The sequence below is a fragment of the Condylura cristata genome, unplaced genomic scaffold, assembly GCF_000260355.1.
Source record: "Condylura cristata isolate star-nosed mole 26May11 unplaced genomic scaffold, ConCri1.0 scaffold00005, whole genome shotgun sequence".
In the NCBI taxonomy this organism is placed as follows: Eukaryota; Metazoa; Chordata; class Mammalia; order Eulipotyphla; family Talpidae; genus Condylura; species Condylura cristata.
This window is the reverse complement of record NW_004567106.1, coordinates 35,533,793-35,561,102: the sequence shown is the minus strand read 5'-3', so window position 1 is coordinate 35,561,102 and position 27,310 is coordinate 35,533,793. Positions and strand designations below refer to the sequence as shown.

The 27,310-nt window shown below is 38.0% G+C and overlaps 1 protein-coding gene and 1 pseudogene across 2 annotated transcripts in view; both read right to left on the bottom strand.

Annotated features, from left to right (window-relative positions):
* Positions 1-27,224, bottom strand: part of TMEM243 (transmembrane protein 243, mitochondrial) — a 56,861-nt gene extending 29,637 nt beyond the window's left edge. For both annotated transcript variants that reach the window (XM_012720976.1, XM_012720978.1), the window contains exons 1-2: positions 27,145-27,224; positions 25,795-25,901 (exon numbers count right to left, since the gene is read on the bottom strand). The gene's annotated coding sequence lies outside the window, so the exon portion shown is untranslated. The remainder of the gene's footprint in view (positions 1-25,794; positions 25,902-27,144) is intronic.
* Positions 1,947-2,593, bottom strand: LOC105853221 (annotated as a pseudogene).
* Positions 27,225-27,310: the final 86 nt, after the last annotated feature.

Here is a 27,310-nt window from a genome sequence, read left to right as displayed (position 1 = left end):
AAAAAAAAAAAAAAGAGTATAGACTCTAGAAATAGATGACTGGAGCTAAACCTTGACTTTTCCATAAACTGGTATATGTCCAGTTTACTTACCTTCTCTGTGCCTTAGACCTCATTTATAAACTCGGGATGTAATAATAATAATAATATTCCCATAGGGATATTTTTGAGGTTTGACTCAATTAAACTGTGTCTAGGACACAGTAAATGTTCAATTAAATATTAGCTATTATCATCATTTATATTATGGACAGTTTTTCATAGACTGTGCCACTACTAGGTGAAGTGATAGGCACATTTTTAAGGTTTTGAAAATTTTTAAGTTATCCACTTGAAAGGTTTTCCACTGTGCTTGAGGGTCTATTATTTCTTTAATTCTATTCAACATTAGATGTTACAATTTTCAAGAAAAAAAACCATTAATTTGATCAAGGAGTAATGAATGATACTTACTACCCCATAATTTGCTTGTCTTTGATTACTAGTGAGGTAGAACAATTTTTCAAGTATCTATTGACTATGCTTGACTCTCGGGTAGAGCACCTTGAGGGTGTGTCTTGATGTACAGCAACTTTCACATGTGACTACACCCCAATCAACCTGTGAGGCTCTTCTGAATCTTCTATTCTGGATGAATATTACATGTAGTTGTCCCCATATAACTTAGTTGAATTGAGTATCGCAGTTATAATATTTGATCTCTCCAGTGATGCTTGAGTAAATTATCTGGTAACCATAAAAGGGAATACAAAAGATTGGTCTACTTTCTACTGTGTTGAAATGGAACTGGCCATAGGGAGGAGGTCTCTTTCCTTCATGCTTCATGAGAATTGGACAATTATCACTATATACCCTTATTCTAATGTCTTATCTTTTATTAACTGCTTCTCTTTGATGATTGTATGCTGAAGTGTTCCCTTTCTCAAAGAAAAAAAGAACTTCTTTCACATTTGAAACAATACAAACACCACAGTTTCAAGTGAGACTGCCTTTCATCATCAACAAATATTAATAAAGCAACTACTGTGTATTAAGCATGGGAAAGAATGTGGGGATATGACAGCAATAGGTATGTATACAAAGTCCAAAATATATTCTCCTCCTGCAAAGATATTCACCCTTAGCTGGTGAAGAAACTAGCAAGTGTGAGGAGAATGATGTTGAAGAGACCTTGCTCTAATTTATGGTGTCACCCTGCTAAATCTTATAACTGCTCTGCACTTTAGTTTCTTCACCTCAAAAGCTAAGAACATAATATGATGTTACTAATGTCTTCCTCAGTATGCACTCTGAGGTATGGGTAAGAGATAAAGGGATGAGATGAGAAAGACACAGTAAGACTCATAAGAGGATTCTCACATAGTGAGAGACAGACCAGACTATGTAGAGGATTAAAGGTGGAGAGGGCATGTCCAGGCAAAGGGAATTTGTATAGAGGTTAAAATTTGATCTTAGAAGGAGGAATGTTTGAGGTAAGTAGAGAAGGGAGTGTGAGAAAGAAAGCTGGAAAAACAGCATGAGCAAGGAATAAAAGCCAAGCTAAACATGTCCTCTGAACAGTGAATAGAGCAGTCTAGATGGAACAGTTTGTTCATGTTAGTGTTCATTGAGATTTTACTATTAATGGGGAGAACACTGCATATACAGCCCAGGAGTTTACCTTCAGGGTTCTACGTTGCAACAAAAAAAGTGCCTTCCATGTGCAACCATGAGTGTCTGGACTTCCAGGATCACTGAGTTGAAAAGAGTACTGTGTGCTCAGATAAGAGAGCGGTGGCAGTAGAGTATGGAGGGGCCCTTCTGTGGAAAATTTTATCATTCCAGCTATAAGTTGGAGCCCACTTTGAATCAGAAAAACTCCATCTAACTGCCATGTTGTCTTACTCAGCAATCCCCAATTTTCTCCCTGTAAGGAACTGAAAGAAACAGGGGGCTCTCTGCTAGAGGTTATAAAAAAAATCCAGAGCTTTCTGTACTATACAGCTTCTTCTTCAAGTAGGCATCCGTGAGATTTTTGGGGATTTTCACACCACTGATATCAATTTTGGTGGAAATGGTGATGACAAATGTCTCGTGTGTTTTATGCAGAACTCAATTGGGGAACAGCGATCCAGTCACAAGTAGCAAGCCACCCCTCAGCTGCTTAAGGAAAATCATTCTCTCTGCCATCCAGTGAGGATTATCAGAAAGGTCCCAATAGCAATAGAACCTCACAATTCTCTCACAGGCTGACTGAAGGGGGATTTGCTGTGGCTCGCAGGCTTTGAGGCACACTTTCAGTAGGATAGAACCTATGCACTTTAGCAAGTTCACCACTTAGGTACTTCCATTCTTGTCACCACTGACTGGTTTTGAAACATTAGCAAGAACCTTCTCCTTTTTCTTCTCCATTCTGGGTTAGCTACTGAATATTTCCTATTGTATATGGTCTTCCTGGAATACATAGCAGATAGGGAAGATGTGTAACTCCTCTGACCAGGACAGGGTTTCAGCTGCACCTCGCTCGGCTTGCCTTTCTTAGGTGTTTTGGCCTTGGGATCATCCCTACTAACTTTGCCACCAGTAGCCAGCTGCTCAGCTTTTTCACCTATCATCTTGCAAGATGAGAAAGACAAGCAGGGCCCCTAGCCAATACATTTTTATTGTTTATACCCTCTGGTACTTTGTGGTACACTTTAACAGCAGCCATGACAAACTAACACAGATTTTGATATTGAGAAATGGGTTGCTCTTTAACAAATAGAACCCAGAAGTATTTTGAATGGCTTGATAGTTTAGGTTGTCTTGAGAAGACCGGTGATAGAAATATGAACATTAAAAGTAATTGTGGTGAGGTCTCCATCAGAAATAAGAAATATATTATTGGAAACTGGAGAAAATATCCTCCATCCACTGTTATACCTAGTGCTTTAAGTTCAGGGATGGAGGTCCCTGGTGTCATCCCTGCAGTCCTGCCCAGCTCTTCCCTGGGCCCCACCCTCACGGCACCCTGCCAGCAGCCTAACTCAGAAACATCATCTCCTGTCTCCATGGGCCATCTCCCCTGTCAGGACACCCAGGGCCTCACTGCACTGTGGCAGCAGCATGGCACAGGAAGCTGGACCTCAAACTTAGTGCCGAAGCTGAAGACTGAACCATTCTAAAAAGCTTCCAGTTCATTTTTCTGAAGACAGGCTCAAAAGAATCGGTGCTCACCTGGCAAGACTGTGCAGTTTAGTGACCTACATAAGCAAAAATATGGCAACTTTGCAAACTTGAGGATTTCCCAACACAGATCATGTTGCTGGATCTTCAGTCAGTGATGCACAAGGCAAAGAGAGTCATTTGAACCGGGCAGAAGAAAGAATCAAGTCAGAGAATTATGTACGGGGCAGGAGAAGCAGTTACCATGCAGAGCTGGGGGCAGCACCAAGAGAGAGGACAGTCTGCTCTCTGATGGCAGCTGGTGGAGCAGACAAAGATACAGTGGCTCGTGGAAAGATTCACTTTATCAGAACATTAACATTCTACACTCAAAACAATTAATTTCCTCAGTGGGGTCTTAATTTGACAGAGAGTGGTTTGGTGTACTTGGGCCATTAAGCAGTGCAAAAAGCTAACACTGACAAAAATGTTTTGGAAGGTAAAGGTAGGGTATTTTATGCTGAAACATGCCAAAATGAATCCAAAGTTGGTCATTATGGTATGTATGATCAAATGGATGGTGGCTATAAGAAATGCGTGTGTCTTAGACAATCTTAAAGGAGACTGCTATCAGATTCTAGTAGAAGACAATATTCTAGTATTGAAGAGAAATACTGGGGTGAGGTCAGAGATGCCAGGGTAAAGGGAAGGAGTTTGATTACGGGATTAACATTTGATTGCCAAATGCTTATAGGCTGAAATGTGTCCCCTCCACATACATGAACTCTTAACTCTTTAGTGCCTCTAATGTGACTTCACTTGGAAATAAGGTCATTGCAAATGTGATAAATTGAGGTCAGCTCACACTGGAGAAAGGCAGGTCTCTAATCTAATATGACGAGAATCCTTGTAAATAAAATACCATATAAAGAGACATGTATACCCGAGGAGAATACCATCTGACATGAAGGCAAAAATTGACAGGATGTATCTATAGGCCAAGAAACACCAAAGACTTCCGGCAAACTCCCAGGAGCTAGTAGATAAGCTGGAACTGATTCTCCTGCACAAACCCCTGAAGGAACCAGCCCTGTTGACACTTATATCCCTTTGCTTTGCTATGGCAGTCTCAGCAAGCCAGTATACTTAAATAGCTGTACACAGCTTTCCTTCTCTAAGTAGAAACACCATTACTGATTTATTTTGTTCTCCCCACCACACACCACATACGGCCTTAGGGCCCACGCAATATGAGCTGCAATACCCCTTAACAACTGCTTTGCTACCTCTGTGTCCACACCACCACTGATAGGTTGGGTAGGAATCTGACTAACATTTCACATAATTCTAGATGTCATGTGTACTCTAGATTGCTTTTTTTATTTTTCTAAAAGATCAGTGACCAGTGAATACTAATCAAAGAGAGCAGATTATTAACTCTCTAGCCAACAATCACCTACCTTTGACCCTGCTGATGAGGCTGAACTTGGTAAGTAGATAGAGATCTTGGTCTAAGGTTAACCAGTGGGAGAGGGCCTCCGGGGCAAACCAGCATGCAGTACCCCATGTGTGCCAGAAGATGTCACTCCACCACTTCCAGCCCTTGCAGAACAGGTAAGAACTGCTCCTCAACAAAATCATTTCTTTAAATCCTCAGGGAAATAAGGAGGAGAAACACAAATACTGGTGATTTTCACTCAGATGTAGAATATAAAGAAATAAAGCAAAGGATCACACAAAACTAAACAAAAATAAACTAGAAATCTGACTGCAGATTAAGTAAGGCTACCAAAAGGGAGGAGGAGGGTAAGGAACAGAGGGGGAAGGTGGGTCAAATGGACTGTGGTGGTTACTGGTGCTTTGGGGATGGGTGTGGTGTGGTAGAAAACATCTGAGAGGTATTTACTTGTTGTCCTAAATTATATATAGTATTAAAAATCAACATCGCCTCAATAACAAATAATTCAATTTTCAAAATAATAGAATCCACAGTCAAGTAATTAGTTACCAGATTGTGGCTAGCTACACATTTTCATTCTGTCATTACTCAGAGGGAATTTAGCAGGTTTTTAGTTGCTTTTAATTTTTGAGGTAGTTTTTAAATGTGTAAAATGAAGTGTGCATGGTGGTTCTGGGAGGTAGGGATAAGGCATAATGATGTATGCATAGAGGAATTTTCCTAAAAAGGGAAGAATGTATGTTTTGTTTTCCTTCTGGATAAACTCACTGTAGGGAATATCATATTAATATATACATCTGCCAGAATGCTTAGCAAAGGCTATATTGGGCATTAAAAGGATTGTTTCATACCTTTGCCAGGTGGTGGCAGTGTGCAGAGGGGCCAGGAAACCAGTTCTAAAGGCTCATTTGATTACTATCTAGGTATGTAGCACATTTTATCTCACATTATTTTCTTCCTGGGGGTAAAATGGTCACAGTTACCATAAACTACATACTGGCTATAGATACACAGAATGTACCTTTCAATCCAACCCTCTGAACAGAGGGAAAACACCTTTTGTTTAACATTTGTTTATTTATGGGGCCTTCCTAATGGTGCAGCAGGTTAAAAGCACAGCACTAAGAAGCTAAAGCCACTTTAGCATGAGTTCGATCCCTGCCCTGGCGGTGACCCACATGGCGTAGCAGACCTCTCCTGACCCACCTGCTGCTCCTCTCTGCAGTGTACTTTGTCAGTCGACCTGGCCTGTACCCCAGTTCTGTATGCATAAATAAATCTTTAAAAAGAAAAAAAAAGATTTATTTGTTTATGCATATAAGAACTGGTGCACAGTCCAAAGGTGTTGGAGGTAAGAGGATCCACCAGAGACAGAGTGGGAAGCAGAACAGGCAGCTGAAATAAAACTGTTAAGGGGAGCAGTGGGCGAGAGATCTGCTACACCATGTGGGTCACCTTCTTGGTCCAGGATCAAACTTGTGCTTCAGATGCTTTGGACAACCCCACTGAGCTATGCTCCTCTTTCTTTAACTGCTTATTGTTGTCCAAGAAGGGATCCAAGAGTTGATTTGGTACAAAGTAAAGACAAACTGACATCTGTGCTTCTGTTTGGACTTTGTGTATGTAAAGGGTAGGCACCAGGATTATATTCTTTGTTGCTGGGTAGCCACTATGATGGTTTGATTTTTTTTTTTTAATGTGTACTATTTTTTTTAAAGATTTATTTATTTATTCATACAGAACTAGGGTACAAGCCAGAGGTGCAGTGGTGGTGAGAGGCTTCACCAGAGATAGAGTGGGGAGCAGAACAGGCAAATCAACCCACTGAGGAGAGCAGCGGGCAGGTCAGGAGAGGTCTGCTGCATCATGTGTGTCACCTCCTGGAAGGGGATTGAACTTGCACTGAAGCAGCTGCGGCCAGCTTGCAGTGCTGTGTCCTACCCCATTGCACCTGGTTTGATTTTTTTTTAAAAGGGGGTATTAACAGGTTTCTGAATAAAGTCTGGAAGCAGAGAAATGAGCAAAAAAGGAACTGATATCCTACATATCAAAAAAGGAGAGATATCAGGGTAAGGTCAGAGACACCAGGATGAAAGAATTCACCAGAGACAGAGAAAAGAATAGAAAAGATGGACTCATGGGAGAAGTCTGCACATGAAAGAGTATTTGAGCCTTTCTTACACCCTCAAGTTAAAGCCTCAAGTTAGAGGCTTTCTAACTTGAGCTGCCAGTTTGCACCAGTTATCTGCTGGAATGTCTGGTCGTGGGCACTTGTCTCTGACACACAATGTGTCCTGCCCCTGCTTCTTCATCCCTGAAGTTGACCTGGTTTTTCCGGTCATGGTGTCCCCAAGATAACCTTATCAGTCCCCTTGTCTATTCAAACACCAACCAACCCTGCCTCCTAGGCAAGTGTGGGCTTAGTTTTTATATTTATTAAATTGTACCCAAGACAGGAACTGACTGTTCAGCTGCACCATCAAGTGTTGTCTTGGGAATCTGCAGATGAGATGGGGCTCCGGAGCCCTGGTTTCCTCCACATACCATGGTGTCTAGTGGCTTATCCTCAGAGGATACAGATGTGGAGTAGAGGGAGGGCTCCAGGAAGAGTCTGCAGGAGGAATGAAGTTCATCTTCATTTTCCACCTGTACAGAATCCTGAGGAGATTTGGAGGATAAAAGTCCTTATGGAGTGAATCAAATCAAGTTCCTCCCCTCACTCACTTTATGTTCAAATTTGGGAAATGTTCTGTACCAAATTGTTGTCTTCAAGATACACTTGGGGGAGAGATGGGGAATGGGATTTTTGCTCAGCTATGAGGTTTTCCTGAAAGATGGTATCCAGTTTGTACTGTGAAAAACGATAAACTGAAACACTTTCTTTCTGAAGAAATGAGTAGACACAAAGATAGGGGAATAGGTGATGTCCAGGAAAGGGTTTAAATTTAAAAAAAAAAAAAAAGGTAACATGGAAAATAATGATTAGTACAAAATTTTGTTTTCCCATTATATTGAAATTTGCTCTAGTGACTCCTGACTCCTCAGTAAAATTAGTTATAAAAGCACAGAATTATCTTTGCAATTTTGTAGTGGTGTGTGAGGTGTTTTCTAAAGTGTTAGAATTATTGTTAGGATCAATATCTCCTTTCACACCATTATAAAAATGCCTCTAGTCTTACTGCTTACCTACATAATAAACCAGTGACAATCCAGATTTCTGATAATCTACATCTGGATGTCCAATCTGCACAATGATACTTAGAATCTGAAGTTCTGGGTTGCAAAATTCAGAACATTTGAACAATGAAAACTATAAAGGTCAAGTGAAGATCAGCTATCAGCTCTCTGAAAAGGTGACAAGAGGAATGGGACTGCCCAGAAGGGCTTACTAAAACTGCAGAATCATAAAAAGAATAAATTGTTATATTAAACCACTAAACATGAGATAGTTTGTTGATCAGTAAAAAGTAACTGAGTAATTTGGAAGGAAGTGGGAGAGGAGCCAGCTCTATTAGCTGATTATGAAGACAAATGATTCTCTAAACATTTTTTCTTTAATAATGGTCTGAAGTGGGTCAGGAAGTATGAAGACACTAGTGTGGTGTTGGCTTAAGTTGGCCCTGGATACAGAGAGTGGAGAGGATCAAGGGAGTTTCTAAACTTCATTCCCAGCAAGGCTGGTGAATATGGACCTTTTTGAAAATGGGCTCTCCTTGTCCTACTATGGTTATTTATTTATTTATTTATTTTTAAGATTTACTTATTATGCATACAGAACTGGGGTACAGGTCAGAGGTGCGGGGGTAGAGGGAGTTGACAGGATTCACCAAAGACAGTGGGGAGCAGAACAGAGAGATCAACGAAGTACACTGCTGAGGGGAGCAACAGTGAGACAGGAGAGGTCTGCTGCACCATGTGGGTCAACTTCTGGGCGGGGATTGTGCTTAAGTGCTGTGGCTAACTTCATAGTGCTGCACTTTAACCCTTTACGCCACCAGGGAGGGCCCCTACTATGGTTATTTACTTTTAACTCTCCTCATGGTATGTAGTCACACATAAACTTCGAAGCACAACCCAGAACTTCAGGTTAGGTATCATTATACAGCTCTGTACAGCCTGATGTAGATTGCTAGGAATCTGGATTGTCACTGGTTTATTGTGTAGGTAGGTAGTGAGGCTAGTGTGGCATTTTTATGATGATGTGAAAGGAGATACTGATCCTAATAATAATTTTAACACTTTAGAAAACACGCCACACACATCACTACAACCCACCCATAAATATTATTTTAGGTTCACAGAAGAGGACAGTGAATTTAAGTAAAGGGCCTCATGTTCTCCATGAGTTGACATTATTTTTAACTTAGAAGTTCATTTAGAAGGCTTTAAAACTTAAATTTCTGGGCCCTCCCTGGTGGCACAGCGGGTTAAAGTGCAGCCCTAAGAAACTTAAGCTATCTCCGCGTGAGTTCGATGCCCGCCTGCCCCGGAGGTGATCCACATGATGCAGCAAACCTCTCCTGTCTTGACCACTACTCCCCTCAGCAGTGTACTTCGTCACTCTGCCTATTCTGTTCCCCTCTGTCTCTGGTGAATCCTCTCACCATCCCTGCACCTCTGGCCTGTACTCCAGTTCTGTAAAGTATAAATAAATAAATCTAAAAAAAAACCCACAAACTTAAATTTCTAACTTAGGGCCCTGCTTTCTGAAACAACAAACAAACAAACAAATAAACAAACAAACAAACAAAAAACAAAAAAACATCAAGTTTGGGGGTCAAATATTTGGGGGAAGGTTTTTTTTTGATAACAGTCTGGATATTAGAAGGCAAACTGATAGCTTTCTCCCAACTGAAGTATCACTGAAATCTCACACATACACACACAAATATTTTATAACCACACCCTCACTGGAAAGTCTACCTGCAGATCTAGCCTGACCAATCACACTACTCACAACACGAACCTTCACACAGAGGTCACTTATTTTCTACCCCCCTTACAGCTCTCCATGCCCCAACATCACTACCCTTAGTCACTGTTATCACCTATCAGTTTAGGCTACTGCGTGGAAATCACCTGGGGACATTATGAAAATGCAGATTGGTTCAGTAGTTCTGGAGTGGAACTGGAAAGTCTAACAAGCTCCCTGGAGATACTAGTACAACTGGTTTCTAGACCATACATGAGAAGCAAGGGTCTAGCCCAGCATTTCCTTGGCATGTTTTGAGGGGAAAAATGACAGTAAACATATACAAACCTAAAAAGTTAATCCTAAAACCTCAAACCACACTTACAATCTTTAGCAGTTTTATGTTAATATCAGTAATTATCTCTGAACACTTATATTCCTTAAACTTCCCTTTCCATTGCCCTGTTATGGTTAGCTCTGACAATGGTGTGGAGGTGATAATGGTGATGAAGAATGACTATGAATATGGAAATAAGAGTCAAGAGTTCCTCAAAACATGCCAAGGGACCATATTAGGAAATGCTGGGTTAAACCCTTGCTACTCGAATGTGGTCTAGAAACCAGTTGTACTAGTTTCTCCAGGGAGCATGTTAGACTCTCCAGTTCCACCCCAGAACTACTGAGCCAATCTGCATTGTCATAAGGTCCCAGATGATTTCCATGCAGGAAAGAGTTCCTATAAAAGTAAAAAACCTAAAATGGAGTGTGAGAATTTCAGAGTGAAAAGAAGAAGACATTTGCATTCTATGAACACTTTTCTTCTGTTATTATTTTTACTGAAAAGACATTACATCATTATAAGTTTCAGATGTGCATTATTCAAAATTGACATATCCAACACATTTTCTGAAAGCACTATATTCTACTTTTTGATTAAAAATTTTAGTTTATATCCTTGTCTAATTTTTCACAATATAGGATTTCCCCCCCCTTAGGTGTGGTCACCATAATTTTCCCACCAGCAAAGCAGCCCTTGATCTCCACAGTTCTGTAAGGACTACCATTAAGTTATAAGTGCCCTCTGGAACACAGGTGTCCATTTAAGTATTCCACAGACAATATTAGTATTCTGTTTCCATAGAAACATAAATCCTTTTAGAAGGAACTATGGAAAAAATAGCCTGACTGCCTTTACTTTTTTTTTTTTTTAAAGATTTATTTATTTATTCATACAGAACTGGGGTACAGGCCAGAGGCTCAGGGGCGGTGAGAGGCTTCACCAGAGACAGAGTGGAGAGCAGAACAGGCAGATCAACGAAGTACACTGCTGAGGGAAGCAGTGGACGGGTCAGGAGAGGTCTGGCTCGCCATGTGGTCACCTCCGGGGCAGGCGGGAATCAAACTCATGCGGAAGTGGCTTCAGATTCTCAGTGCTGTGCTTTAACCCGCTGCGCCACCAGGGAGGGCCCTGACTGCCTTTACTTTTAAACTTCCTTTTGAAGTGAAAACTAAATGAATTCTAAAAGTTACCTTCTTTTTAAACATTGTGTAATTTTTTATTGTGGCAATGCTATTTTAAAGCATGGTATATGATTTACATGTTTAGGTTTACACCTCTTCAGGTATGTTATCATGCCACACCCACTACCAAAGCACCCCATGATACTCTATAGTCCACTGTCCCCTCTTTGTGCTTGTCATCCTGCCCTTCCCGACTACTACCCTCAATTTACCTTCTATGTTATATATTGCAGCTACTAAATAGATCTAATCACAGGTTGTGGAAATATCACCACTGTCTAAGTGCAGAACATTTTAATCACTCCAATAAAGAACCCCATTCTTAGCAATCAGTCATCATGCCCCCCTACCTTCTATTATTAATCTACTTCCATTGCTGTGAATGTACTTATTCCACAAATGGAATATTATGGAACCACATAAATGGAATCTTGTTTATGTGTACTTTGTGTTTGGCTTCTTTCACTGAGTGTAATGTTTTCAAGGTTCACTCATATGGTATCCTGTCAGTATTGCCTTTTTATGGTCAAATAATATTCCACTGAATGTATACAACACAATTTGTTTACCCATTCATCTGTTGATAGACCTCAGAATTATTTTACCATCTGGCATTTGGGATAAAGCTGGAATGAACATTTGGTGCAAGTATCTGTTTGAGGACCTGTTTTCAATCTTTGGTGTCTATGTAAGTAGAAGTGCTGGGTCACATAATAATGCTAGTTTATGTCTAACATTTTGAGCAATTGCCAAACTGCTCTCTAAAGCAGTTTTACACTTCCACCAGCAATCTGCAAGGGTTCCATATTTTTCCCATCCTCCCCTAAACTTATTATTTTACTCCAAAAAAATAGGCATCTAGTAAGTATAAAATATTATTTCATTGTGGTTTTGGCTTGCATTTCCCTAAATGCCTATTTTGGGCATCTTTTCATTTGCTTGTACTTATTTTTATATATTCTTCGGAGAAATGTTATTACTTAAGTATTATTGCTTATATTATTGCTCTTGGTGTCCAATCAAAGAATTCATTGACAAACCTACTCTTTCAAAAAAGAAAGCTCAATCCTTTCTCCTTTCTCACCAGTACCTGCCACTGTTCTAACAGACCTTCTTCAGTAGAACTAATGACTTTTGAAACTATGTATTATTATGGACTGAACTGTATTCCTCCAAATCATATATTGAAGCTCTAACCCCCAGGACCTCAGAATGAGACTGTATTTAAGACTGGTATCTTCATAAGAAGAAGAGTAGGGCAAATAGAGAAAGACACCAAAAATGTGTATACACAGATTGAAGCAAGAAGTAGCCACTTGTAAATCAAAGAGAGAGGCCTTAGGAGAAACCAACCTGCAGATACTCTGATCTTGGATATCTAGCCTCCAAAACTAAGGTAAGTGATCTCTGCTGTTTAAGCCTCCCAGTCTGTCTTATTTTGTTATGTGGAGCTTGTATATTGTGGAATTTGTAATTTAAAGTGGAATTTGTATCTTGTTTTAATTGGATGTACTATGTTGGTAATATCAAAGAGAACATTTATTCTTTTCAGTGCTAATTTTAGTGTGTCAGTTTGCTCCATTTTTGGCAAAGGATTTAGAAAGCGATGAAAGTTTCTCTTCCATTTCAAAACTTTCCATCTGGACTTTGGATATTTTTGTGATTTGACATTTTCTGATCTAATTGCTGACCTAATCATGGACTCAGTGAGACAGAACTAATTTTTTTTCTAAATGTTTTATTTATTTATTTATTTTTTGGGTAGAACTGAGGTGCAGGCCAGAGGTGCAGGGTATCAGAGGATTCACCAGAGACAGAGTAGGGAATAGAACAGACATATGTACTGAAATATACTGCTTAGGGGAACAGCAGGTGAAATAGAAGTCTGCTGACCTTGTGGGTTAGCTCCTAGGCTGGGGGTTGAACTCAGGCTGTCAAAGTGGGCCTTCATGGTGACAGAGCTGAGACTTACTGCCCTTCCCCCCGCCCCCCCCCCCCAGGGAGGTTCTAGAACTAATTTCTATCCAAGTGAGAAATCTTTGCTTTTGTAAAATAATTTGAGGTAGGAAAATCACCTACCTCAAAATACCTAATGTGTTTAGGTAGTAACTCCAGTGAAAGAATTAAGAATCATTTGTTTTAAATATATTTTCTTTTACAGCAAAGTCCTTTTAAGTGTTACCTATCATTGTTGTTCTTTACTAAGTAAGCTTTAGTTTTCCTGTATTAATTTTGGTTATACTACTTACATAAAGTGGATCACATAGTCAGGATCCACTGAGGCACCAGATTCCAGGGGTGGTGAGAAAAGTGAATTCTAGAGAGAAAAGGGGAGTTGGGGAAGGTAAGTATGCAGAAATAAAATTATCATAATTGTGCTCTTTTATATTTGTGTAGCATTTTGTACTTTACAAAGCATTTTTTGAGTCTTTCCTTCAATTTGGCTCTGAAAAATTATATCTCATCCTCTATTCCTTGAAGAGTTAATAGAAATACTTAAATGTCAGTAGTAAACCCACATTTACAAAACTTTCCTTACTTGAGAATCTAACAACCTGAATTATGGTTAGTTTTATTTAATTAAAAAACAAGTTTCATAAATCATTCTAATAATGATAAACCCAAAGCTCAAACTCTAAGGGTATTCACTGTACATCAAATTAGGACCTTAAAATTTTGCACCTTTTGGAAAAGAACAAGTATTTATTAAATTAGTCATCACATGTATTTATAACCCAGATTTTTTCCAATTAGTCCAAAAGCCTGAAGCTATGAATTTAGCTTAAAGTACCTCAAGTTATCAGAGAATTAAGGCAACTACAGGAGGGAAGTAATTTTTGGATGGGGGGGTGTAGGTGGTTTTCTCCTCACCTAGCCAGTAAATTCTTAAACTCTCCCCTAAAAACAATAAGTAGTACAAAACAAAAGAAAGGAATTAATTCATCATTAAAGAAGATATGCAAAACAACATAAAGGAATTAATAGGAAAATAATGTTTATACCTCAGTGTTATTTTAAAATTAGAAAGTAGTCTAAACTTATCTGTAGGAAACATCAATGTATAATATACATTAAAACAATTAAATTAAAATAATTAAAGGACAAATGAAATTATAATAATAGCCATAATAATTTAATTAAAAATTCAATAGATATGAACAGTATATAAAAGCACTAGTGACTGAAAAAGCAGAAGAAATTATCCAATATGTGAATTAGATAGAAAATGGGAAATATAGGAGAAATGAAGAAACAGAAAACAGAGATTAAAGGTATACTATATAGTTGAAGTCTCAGAAGAGGAGAATGGCAAAGAGATAACATTGCTAAGTTATGAGCTGATAATTTTTCAAAAATGAGGAAACAGGTCCTCTCTGGTGGCACAGAGGGTTAAAGCACAGCACTAAGAAGCTAAAACCACTTCAGCATGAGTTCAATCCCCGGCCCTGGGGGTGACCCACATGATGCGGCAGTCCTCTCTGACCCACCCGCTGCTTCCCTCAGCAGTGTACTTCATCAGCCAGCCTGCTCTGCTCCCCACTCTGTCTCCGGTGAATCCTCTCACTGCCCCTGCACCTCTGACCTATACTCCAGTTCTATATGCAAAAACAAATAAATCTTTAAAAAAATTAGCAAATACAGTAATATTAATTCATGATGAGTCTCCAAGAGAACTAAAAAAGAAAACCGATTAATCATCAGTAAAAGTAGAAACTAAACGCTGATGGAATAATATCTTTAATATAAATAATAATAGCCAAGCTAAGATTCTTATATCTAATACAAATATCTTTTAACAGTGAAAGATACTGAATAAATAATTTTTTAAGCAAATAAAAACTGAGTAAGTCTGCCATCAGCTGAACATCATTAAAGGAAATTCAATAGGCATATGTTGGTACATTTGTCCCCAAAAATACTCCTTGGCAATAAAAAGGAATGAACTTTGGAAATCAAAGAAAACATTGTGCTGATGAAACAACTGAGTGATACAAGGCAATCTTAAAAGGTCATATGCTTTATGATTCCATTCACATGCCATTGTTGAAATAATTATGTTACAGGGGTGAAAAACAGATTAGTGGTTGCCTGGAGTTAGATTTGACTTGTGATTACTTGTATTTCTCCTGTAATGAACTACCACACACTTAATGGCTTAACACAACTAAAGTTTTTAATCTTTTATTCCAGAGATCAGAAATTCAAAAATTGGGCTGAAGTCAAGGTCAAGTCACCTGTACAGGATCATATATCTTGCCTTTTCCAGCTTCTAGAGATCATCTGAATTCATAGTCCTGTGGCTCCTTTCTCTACAAAATCCACACCCATATTACTCAACCAACCTCTGTCTCCATTTTCACTTTTCTGACCTTGACTCCTACTTTCCTCTTACAGTCACACAATTACATAATTCCCATTTGCAGAGTCCCAGACAATCATCCTAGTTAAAGATCCTTTATTCCTGCAAAGTTCCTTTTGCCATGTGAAATAATGCATTCCTATGCCAAATCTACACCAAAAGTGGTCAATGTTATTGTTTTTAGAATATTAATAGTATAAGTCTAAATAAGATCTTAACTTTTCATACTGTCCCCAGCTGGACTATGTTGAATCCTTAGAGGAACTTAGTGACAATACTAGTTTTGCCTTGACTAACCAAGACAAGCATCTTTTTATGGACTCTTGGCTTAAAATTTTCTATTCTGGTTGTTGTAAAACAATGCAGAATTTTCCTGAGAACACTACACTTTTAGCTCAATGAAGTACCTCTCTCCAAAAAAAATACACACTCAGATAACTCAAAATGGTACCTTAAACAGCAGCTTGAACTGATATCTCACACTCATTTGGGCTATATTAAAGTTCCTGCTGACCTTGTTCATCTCCTTCCTCTTCTTTCAACCTCTTTCTTCCTCTGGTTCTTGCACCTGTAGCTCCATGGATTCCTCAACATTTTGAACATGCTCTTCCCTTCAACTGAGGTCACTTCCAACCACCTTCACCTGATAAAGACTTGATCATCAACTTACATCTGATAATTTACTCATCTTTCAGCTCTCAGGTTAATGGTGTCTCTTCAGAGAGTCTTCATTTTAAAACCACCAAATGTTATTTAAAATAGAATTTTACTTCACTTAATAGACTTTCATAGAAAATTAATTTTATATTTACATGTGTGTTTCAGTTATTGGATGGTTCTCTCCTCACCTAGCCAGCAAATTCCATAATCTTGATATGCAGGGGAAATGCCCTGTGGCACAAGGGGTTAAAGCACAGCACTTGAAACTATCCACAGCTACTACAGCAGGAATTGGATCCCTAGCCAGGGCCTCATGATGCAGCAGACCTCTTCTGTAGTGCTCACTGCTCCCCTCAGCAGTGTATTTCAGTCAATCCCCTTGTTCTGCTCCCTGTTCTCTCTAGTGAATCCTCTCACCCTTCGTACCTCTGGCCTATACCCCAATTCTTGTAGCACAAATAAATAAGTCATTAAAAAAAGATTGATTGATATGCAGGGCACATCAGTCTTTTGTCTGCCTTATTTCCTACATGTAGTAGCTAACTGATACTAACCCCTGTTGAATAGATGGATAAACAAGTGAGGAAAATAAAATGTACCAAATCATAAGTTTTTAATTCAGGACACATTTTTCACTTACTTACATGTTTGTGGATATTTATCTAGGAGTGTTAACATTTCCTGATGGTTGAACATCATTTTCAAAGCTTAGGTTACATTTATCACATGTACATTCCAACCCACTGGAAATCCTTCTGCTTTGGTTGAATAAGACTCTTTACCTCTAGTAGCCTCTCAAATTTCAGTATTTTCAAAGTTCTCCCAGTCTCTTTCTTTTCTGGTAGGGTGTCCATGGTACTTAGCTGATTCATGCTTCCAAGTGTTCCCCAAAGTGCCAGGCTGTTTTTCAAACTTCTCAGAGTGGGCAAAGGTTTCTTAAGACACATAACCTAAAGCACTAATAGTGACTTAAGCTTTGTCTGTGTGGTTTGGACATTCAGTAATTTAAGAACTAGGGTACAGAACTATTTGTAAATTCAGTTCTGCCAATGGCAAATAATACCATTGCTTGCCATCTCAAACCACAAAATGACATGTGCATTATATTGTCTCACAGAATTCTTTTTTTTTTTAAAGTTTTATTTACTTATGAATACAGATCTGGAATACAGGCCAGAGGACCGGGGTGTTGAGAAGATTCACCAGACACAGAGAGGAGAGCAGAACAGGCTGACTAAGGAAGTACACTGCTGAGGGGAGAAATGGGTGGGTCAGGAGAGGTCTGCCATACCATGAGGATCACCTCCAAGGCAGGGATATAACTCATGCTTAAGTGGCTTTGAGCTTCTTACTGCTGTACTTTAACCCACTGCGCCACCAGGGAGGGCCGACTCACAGTCTCACAGAATTTACCTCAAATGAATAACAAAGTTTTGATAAGCTTCAAAAGTTTTTTTTAAGTGAGAAAATTGGGAGATATAATGAATAAAATCTCCTCACTGCTAACATTTTATAATCCCTGCATAATTCAAAGTACTCATGAACTCATCTTTTTTCCAGATAGTTTCATACTTGTTCTTGGGATTCCACTCCACTCTTATGAGAAACATATCTGCATATCATTATGGCTACTTTAAACATCAATTATTTTTCCCAAGTGAAATAAGTCTGAGCCATCAGTGTTTCTCCCTTTATTGCTTCTAGATGCTTTGCTCAAGATTCCATATGGGCCCTTCAAACTGTCTGTTCTTAGTTCCCAGACTTACTGGTTATTAGTACATAATTCACTGTGTTGTTGTTTCCATCTACCTACTACTGTCCCTTCCATAACTGGACACCATTTTTCTCTTTATTTGACAACTCTTAATTCAGACTTCTAATTTTTTTTTAAAGAATTATTTATTTATTTGTACATACAAAACTGGGGTACAGGCCAGAGATGCAGGGGCAGTGAGAGGCTTTACCAGAGACAGAGTGGGGAGCAGAACAGGCAGATCGACGAAGTACACTGCTGAGGGGAGCAGCGGGCGGGTCAGGAGAGGTCTGCCACGCCATGTGGTCACTTCTGGGGCAGGTGGGAATTGAACTCATGCGGAAGTGGCTTTAGCTTCTCAGTGCTGTGCTTTAACCCGCTGCGCCACCAGGGAAGGCCCCAGACTTCTAATTTTAAGGCCTGACATTGGGTATTCACTTATCATTTTAATTTTTGCTAATCTTATTGAGGATTTTTAATGAGATTTATGATTATTAGGCCCTCAGATTTTCATGATTGCTCTACATTTCAGCTGCATGGAGAACAAGGAAGGACTATCTTGGTAAGAAGATAGATTCTTTGGTCGCATTCCTCCCTTAAGTTCGGAAAGTCTGACGCAAGGTTTGGGAATTTGCATTTCATACAAGCATCTCAGGTGTTCAAATGAAAGCTCTGGCCCATGCTTTGAGAAATATTGGGGACTTTTGAATGAATTTCAGTGGATCTGTGAACCTCCTTAATCTGTTTATAACAGTCATTTCTATATTTGAATTAGAGCTCTGAGGTAAGATTTCATAACTTCAAATGGATTATTAATAAGGTCTTTGAGAGAAAAAAATTTAAAAAACTGCATTATAATGCTAAATATTTGTATGTATATCATTGTGGAATAAAAGAAAATCTGTAAGCTATCTGAGGATTAAAACAAACTCATGAATATCAAGCTCCTTCTTATAAAGTAATTAGTTTTAATTAAACAAACTATGAAGTTATTATAGATATTAAGAAAAGCAAATATAAATGAGAAGGAAAACATAAGCCCATAACCCAGAAGTAACCACTGTTAATATTTTGTAATATCTTCTTTAAAGTAATATTATTATAGAGAATCCAATATATGTATTTTACTGCATGAAACATTCTTAGATAAAAAAGACACAAATTTTCACATTGATTAAGTATGGTAAATACCACCACCCCTGCCTATCCAAATCAGGACTGAATAAATTCTGGAATGCTAGAGCTTTTACATAAAGCTGGTACCCTTCTGGAAGAAATGGGTAATTGTACACATTCTCCTATATTCATTGTAATAAGAAAACTACTAAACAAATAGCTATATAATTTTGCTTTTGGTCCCTGGATAGTTGTATAATTCTAGGTAAGTCACTTAATATTTCTGGACATCTCATCATTGACCTTTTATAAATATAATAGCATGAAATCTTTCTGAAGGCAAAAAATTGGAATGTGATATACTGATGTTCCATTAAAATATGCATGTGGGTATAAACAAAATATATTTACATCTATATATGAATATATACATCATACACATGCATTATAAAATTATTACGTCATTTGGAAAATTCAATATTTATGTCTATATATGAACATATACATAACATACATATGCATCATAAAATTATTTGTTGGAAAATGCAATAGAATGTAAAGAAATAACAATAATTCATAGTCTTATAGTCTATAGGTAACAGGTTTTATCCAACTCTTTTCATGCATAAACATTTAAGCACATAATTCACTGTGCTTGAAAAAAATCTAGCTTGTGTTAGAGACATCCAAAGTATGTCAGTAAAATGATAGCTTTCCTATGCTGGATTTTTATTTAAAAGCAAATATTAACTCTAAGTCTAGCATTAAGTCCGGAAAAACTATGTAGGTAATGAAAAGGTATACCAATACAGTGCTGATATGCAGATTATCCAGTGCAGTTCTTATAGAAGTTACACATAATTTGTATATGTCTCCATAAAATACAATGAAGAATGTTTTAGAACTTTGACCTTCGATGAGATGTCATATACAAAGAAACAGAAATCTGGAAAATGCAGAGCTGACTTGATTATATCTGTATTTACATAATGCTGGATAATAAGTAGTGCTTAATAAACATTTACTTTGTATAGCCTTTTGCCCAATTACCTAATCACATATTGGCAACTATGTAACAAAAACAAAAGGAAGTGAACCTTAAGCACACTAAACCAGAGTCCAGAGTATTTGGAACATTAACATGAAAGCTATGATATTGGGTGGCCAGTGTTAATAAAAATATCAAGTTGCTTACTCACAATAAACTATTTCAGTTAACCAATTTGGGTAGCACAGGGACTCGAGATGAATTTGCCTCTGAGAATGGTCATAATGATTATGGAAAGGGATGGGTAGTGGAAAAGATTTGTGGAGAAACAGGTTGTACAATCAGTCTGGGTTGCTGGTGAAAGAGCAAGGAAAATAAGGGGAACACAGAAGGGTTTCCTGTAGGAGTAGGTGTTAAGAAAGAGTAGACCGTAGATCAAGGAGGTGGTGAAAATCACTTTGTTTTCGAAGGAGTCCCACGTTTCCTGGAGTACTGTGAATTACACACATGCCAGCACCACTCCCTGTCCCATGGGGTTTCTGCACAGCAAGAGACAGTGTTGCAATGAGCACTGTTTTATGAATTCCTATTGAAAACGCACAGGGAGTTTCTCAGAACTCTAAAGAGGGTACTGACCATAAGGCTGAGAGTAGATACAGACACTATATTAGATAGGAGTAAAATGCAGATACAATTTTATTTTCCAGATAACACTGAGAAGTATCTTGGGTTTCAATGAGTAGGTGGAGAATACACAATCTGTTAGTGGCAGAAACTCCCCATGAATGGTCCAACTATACTGCTCTGCCTCATCCTGCACTCATCCTGACAGTGATCCTTCTATGGGATCATGAGGTTCTCCAAGGCTATTCTGAAATCTATTGACAAAGATTCATCATTTATTCAAGATTATTGTAGTCTCATCTGGATAATTCTATCAGGAGAAATGACAGATCTAAAGTCTAAGTGACTTTGTCTACCAAGATAGTCCTCACAACCCAGAGGCAGGATAGTGAGATATTTTCAATATCTTACATGAATTTGCCTAATAAAGCAAGAATACAATGTTGAGTAAAAGTTGATGACTACTGTATATACACAATACTATGATAGAGCAACTTTAGGGTTCTTTAAAGATGTTAAAGTACCCTTAATCTTATTACTTTAGGACAATTTTGTTTGTATTAACCTAAGAGTGACTCATTTGAAGTTTTGCCATAAAACTTCAAGTTGCCAGATATTTCACACACACAAAAGTTATTATTATGGAAGTACTCTCATGTTCTTTTAGCCTTATTAAGTCAAATGTTTTCTCAAAACTATTTTGGATAAAGTAATAAAAAGAAGCATCAAATTCATAGCATCTCTTCCTAATACTTACTTTCACCATACGGGTAGAAAAAGTTACCTTTTATTGCTTTTCATTTTCCTAAAAAGTAATATGGAAATGCATATACCATAAACTAAAAATATTACTCAAGAGAACGCTCTTTTAAACATACTGGAGCAGCTACTTCTAAGAAGACCCTTAGTTTGTCTTTATCATAAATCCCTATTATTGCTATCCAACTTGTCTGACTTCTGAATATGTAGTACTAATGAATTGGAAACCAGTTATCTTTCAATTAATTTTCTTAACACTTCTTATAAGGAACTTTCATAACATTTCCTGCAAGGATGCCCAGCTGATAAAGAAGGACTTCTGTACTTTTAAGGTGTCTTGAATGCAGGAATTATAACAATAATGGGGCCCCTAGGGGTGCTTCCTAGCAGCAAGTTTTTTATTTTTTTCCCTTCAGTAATGAATTCCTTCTTGAAAAATATTCTTCGTTGTGTCTATGTTTTCACAGTTTATCCCTGGCTCCACAGCACTTTCTAGCTTATATATCCACAATAGTTTTCTACACCAAGAGAATCTTAAGAAACAGTGTGCTGTAGCAGAAAGAGCTGAAGGAAATCTTCCTTCTAGGTCCTAATGACAGTGAGGGGGGATGTAGCCGTTTGTTTTAAAAATGGAGAAGCTGTGTTTCACCTTTAAAAATTTCAGTTCCGGCCCTCCCTGTGGCACAGCGGGTTAAAGCACAGCACAAAGAAGCTTAAGCCACTTCCACATGAGTTAGATCCCCACCCACCCTGGAGGTGACCACAAGGCGGGGCAGACCTCTCCTGACCTGCCGGCTGTTCCCCTCAGCAGTGTACTTCGTCGATCTGCCTGTTCTGCTTCCCACTCTTGTCTCTGGTGAATCCTCTCACCCTCCGCATCTCTGGCCTGTACCCCAGTTCTGTATGAATAAATAAATAAATCTTTAAAAAAAAAATTCAGTTCCTCTCCACATTCCTCTTTCCATCCACTTTCCACCTTGTATAACTGAAAAATCTTCATCAGTTAGCAGTTAGCAGTATCTAATCATCTCTGTACACATCAATACATGACGCTCACTGTCTTTTGCACAAACCATTATCACTTTCAGAGTGAAAAAAACTAAACTAAGAGATAGGGTTTTTTTTTTTTTTTAATCCTCTATTGTTCCTTTCAGAATGTTAGTGATTTGGTAGATGCTAAATAAATACTGATTAGGGGGTTCTTCAAGGAAACTTTTACTTTATTGGTATTCAAAGACTAGTGATGGAAGCTGTAATGTATTTCTCTTAGGGGCACGTAAGTAAGCCAAAAGAACTGGAGATGTAAATAAAGCAGATTCCCAAAATTAATAAAACATTAATCACTGATTAAGTATTCACTTTATTTTCCATACAATGAAAATTATCCAAATTGGAATTTCCATCAATGAGAAACAAGAATTTGATTTCCAGACTGAATAGACACTGGTGACAATGAATTAGAATATATTCATAGAATATACTGTTTGACTGGTATGTCTGAGCCCTCAGGATGAGTCCCACCCCAAATCACTTTGAGCTGGAAGCCAAATGGCATGATTTAACCTTATTCTTCTCACACATCTAACTAAACAAGGGTTTTTCAACTTTAGCAGTTCTGACATTGGGACTGCATAATTCTTTCTTTTAGGGTGCTGTCCTATGTGGGATGTTTAGCATCATACACAGTAAATGTCAGTAACATTTTCCTTTACCGTTGTGATAATCAAATTCTTTTCATATGTCCCATTTTAAGAGATCATGAGATGTCTCAAAATCACTGTCTTTTGAGAATTACTGTTTAAGAATGTGCTGAGACAGTACCCAATGGTGCTATTTAGGCCCATTTATGGCTAGATTTTTTGTTGCCAGGATAAATTTGCATTCAGTAATATCATTTCCACATAGTTTGATTAAAAATTTCTTTTGATGACTTTTGAAAATTTAGGTTTGTCACTAAAGTAGATAATTGAACTAAGGTTGATAATTCAGTACCCCAGGGCACAATGAGTCACTACAATGAAGAACATAAGATATAATTTAACAAAATCTTTTCTAAGCTCTAGGTTTGCAGATCCAAATGCTTATTTAACATGTCTTCTGAAAGTTTCAAGACCACTGAATTGTCAACATACTGATTTTGAGCCACTTTTTCTCTTTAATTTTATTTTTTGCATCATTTTTCATTTTTGTACAATGTGTGCTTTCTCATCCATAAATTTTCCACCAACAATTCACCTGTGTACCATCACCATAGTCCCTCTTCCCACTTCTGTTGTGTTCCTTCCTATTCCCTTCTCACTCCCTGCAAAATGTCTTTATTTTATAGTTGTCTGTTGATTTTGATATTTACTTTATTATAATTATTCTTTTTTTTTTCCTGATCCCTTATTTGGATCTTCTATATTTTTCCTAAGAGTGAGACCATCAGTATTTTTCTTTCTGGTTTAAGCCACCTTAGAGGGGACCTAGCTACACTTGATGTGTGTCCAATGAGCTTGAGGTTCATGTGAAGTGGTGTGGTTAGAGGTGACCAAAACAAAAAAATAAAAAAATAATTAAAGGAAACCACAAATATGCTAGCTGAGATGAGACACTTTAAAGATACTTAATGGATAGAACTAAAGTAAAGGCAGGTATGGAATATAAGTGGAAGGGCAATTGGTGATTGTTAGAAGTTTCAAAGAAAAATAGATGACTCCACCTGACTCTAAGGAATGATGTTATCTTTTCAAAGAAGCACAGTAACCTCATGAGCTTGTGTTAGCAAAGTAGCCAGTGACTGGAGAATAAAACAAAAGGTTTACATCAAATTACTCCCCTATAATTGAAATCTTATTTGCATAGCTTTCATGTCCCAAGTCTTTATATTTTACTATGTATAGATGAACTTCATCTTCCAGATATTACGAATAGCAGTTTAATCATTATCCCTGCACTGTAATATGATGGTCGAATGTAAAACTAAGTAATGCATGTAATGCATGACTCTCAGACTTTGTAGAACACAATTTCATCTCTCAGATATTACAGAGGGTATTTCAGACCATACATTTCAGATCACTATAAATACTGTCTTCATAGGTACTGAGGAAAATTTTACTTTTAAGTTCCATAATCTTAACAATTTGTGACATAAGGAGTAACTTCATCTCACCTAATGGCTGACATCTTTATCAAACGACCTTCCTGGCCCTCCCTGGTGGCACAACGGGTAAAGCACAGCACTATAAAGGTAGTGGCAGCTGCTTCAACACAAGTTTGATCCCTGCCACATGGCTTGGCAGACCTCCCCTGGCCTGCCCACTGCTCCCCTCAGCAGTATGCTTCATCAGTTTGCCTGTTCTGTTCCCCAGTCTCTCTCTGGTGAATTCTCTCACCACCCCTGTATCTCTGGCTTGTACCCTAATTCTGCATGCATAAATAAATAAATCTTAAAAAAAAAAAAAAAGACCTTCCAAAAGTACTCAGTCATTTTAAGTGTTAGAATTTAATCTTAGTCATAAGTGTAATAGCCAAAACAAAACAAGCAAGAAGCGGAAGCTTAGAGCAGTTGCAAATTGTTAAAGGTGACAGGATGAAATGGCACAGAATAAGATGACACTTTCCCTTTTGTATAAACTCATAGTGGAATTCTCTGTTTGATTTTATAGCCTCTTCCTTGGAAACATAAGGCTTTTGAAAAAGGCAGGATGATGGTTAAATACCTACAAGTATTTTAAATAATGTAACACCTTCAGTATACTTCAGAGAAAATGTACATCTGTTTTTGAATTGACAAAGAGCATTTTAAGACATACATAAGAATATGAAGCATAATCTAAAATGGAAAATAAGTTAGAAGACGATATCCAGTACTTATAAAGGGGACAATCTGCAGGTCATACTCAAAATCTAACATTTTATTCTAAGAACTGAATACTGACTGATAAACTGAAAATTTTTCCATTGTTAGTGGTACATTTTATATTGCTAGTTATAAAAACATGGAATAACAAGTGAAAAAAGATTCAAATGTTATCAGGCATGAAAAACATAATCAGGCAAATCATCCACAATTCCATAGAGGATAACCATTTTCTCAGCTGATTTTCAAAGTAAGAGTCTTGATAAAATAATTGACCTAGTAGCAAATGGTTTATTGATTAACCTCAAATGATTATTCATTAGAAGGCTGATTACAGTATTTTTTTTTTTGTAAACTAGAATTAAAACTACACTAAATAAAACTGGTTTTCCATGGAGGAGATACACACACACACACACACACACACACAAACATATACATACACATACATAGACACATACATCATTTCTCTAATTTCTTGGTGGAAGCTATTTATTTGAGAAGTCACCAGATACCCACTATCATGAATATTATGCAGTATATACATTAAAAACTTAGTATTAATATATATTTATATTGAACTTACTTGAACACCTATTATGCATTTTGATGAAAAATAAATTACACACTTCTGGGGATCATCCATACATCTTCTTATTATATTTTAAAAGATTACCTTTTATCCTTTGCATAGTCAGGTCTTTGTTCCACTTATTTTCATTCAGTCTCATAATCTTTTCTCTTTCCAAGAACCCAGGAATTTTTGCAGAAATATCTTGTTTCCTTTTAAATACATACCAAGATTAGCAGAAAGATAGTGAAGGTAGGGGACCTAAATTTCTATGTCACCAACAGGCAAACGTTTTTAAGAGGTGCCAAAATTCACAAGAGGGGCAAAGTAGCGTTTTTATTATTACAACTTTGTAGAAATCTTAATGTTTCTTAGACAGTACAGAGGGTATTTCATACCATACAACATTAGGTGTTTATTACTGAATGATAGCTTTTCTATTGTTCTGTTTTAAAACACTTCTTGTAGTCCGATTTTGGCATTATCCACAACACAGCACTTACACACTAAAAGAAAAAAATGATTGTATCTTCAGAAATTACTAGTTTACAATCCCTTAGCTGATACCTCATTTGCCAAATATGTTTCAAAATAGATGACTTTTCTCAGAAAAGTGGGGGCTGCCATATGTATTAGGCGAAGGCTAGAGCAGCACTGTATTTATTCAAACACACATTTCTGTAGAAAACTTACGACTATTTCCACCAAATAAATATTCAGTAACATGCCTCCTCAATTCCAGTCAGGTCACATTTTGCCACTGTGTTAGAGAAGATAGATAAAGGATTGGGACCTATAATGATGTGTGTGTGTTTTGATATAATGACATAATTTTAAATCTAGTTCTTTATATTTGCTATCAAGTTCAGGACCAGTGTAAATTATGACCTTTTCTCCCAAAAAATTGGTCAGTGTATTTAAAATGAAAAAAAAAAAAAAGGGGGGGGGAGTATTATTTTATTTCCTGAGGTAAATGAAAATAGGTTAGTCTACGAAACTAAGTTGACTGTGTTTCCTCTATAACTCGTCTATCTCTCTCCAGTTAACAATTCCATTTCTTCTTGTGACAGTAAAAGATAGCAGATCAACCCCAAGCTTGCGGTGTATCACTGGGGGCTTCCTGTAGAAGGTTAGGTAGAGTCCTACACCCTACCTTGGGCAAATTTCAGCCTCAGAGGTTGAAGGGAAAAAGAGACCAGGTAGAACCTGTGCGGTTACTGATCTCTTGTCAGGACATAGGGTGAACAATAAAATTCCTTTAAGGGGTTAGTACATGAGGGGGTTGGAGAGGTAAGGGGTTGTGTGCAGTAAACGTCACATTGGGAAGGGAGTGTAGCTGCTGATAAGCCAGAGCTTCGACTGGAAGAACACGGGAAACAAGTCGCCGAGTCTCGGCGGAATTGGGTGAAAATGGCTCTGGGCTGTTTCTGCAGCAGCCCCCAGAAGGTTGGGTACCTGCGTGGGCGAAGCGCACACCAGCTCGGAGTCCCCGGCTTGCCGCGGGGCCGCCGTGTCCTGGGCCAGGAGCACTGTGCTTCCAACGCAGCCTTAAACTGATACCTCTCGCGGCTTGGACCACCCAGCCGTGGGCAAGCCTGAGGCGCGCAGCGCGCACGCCCAC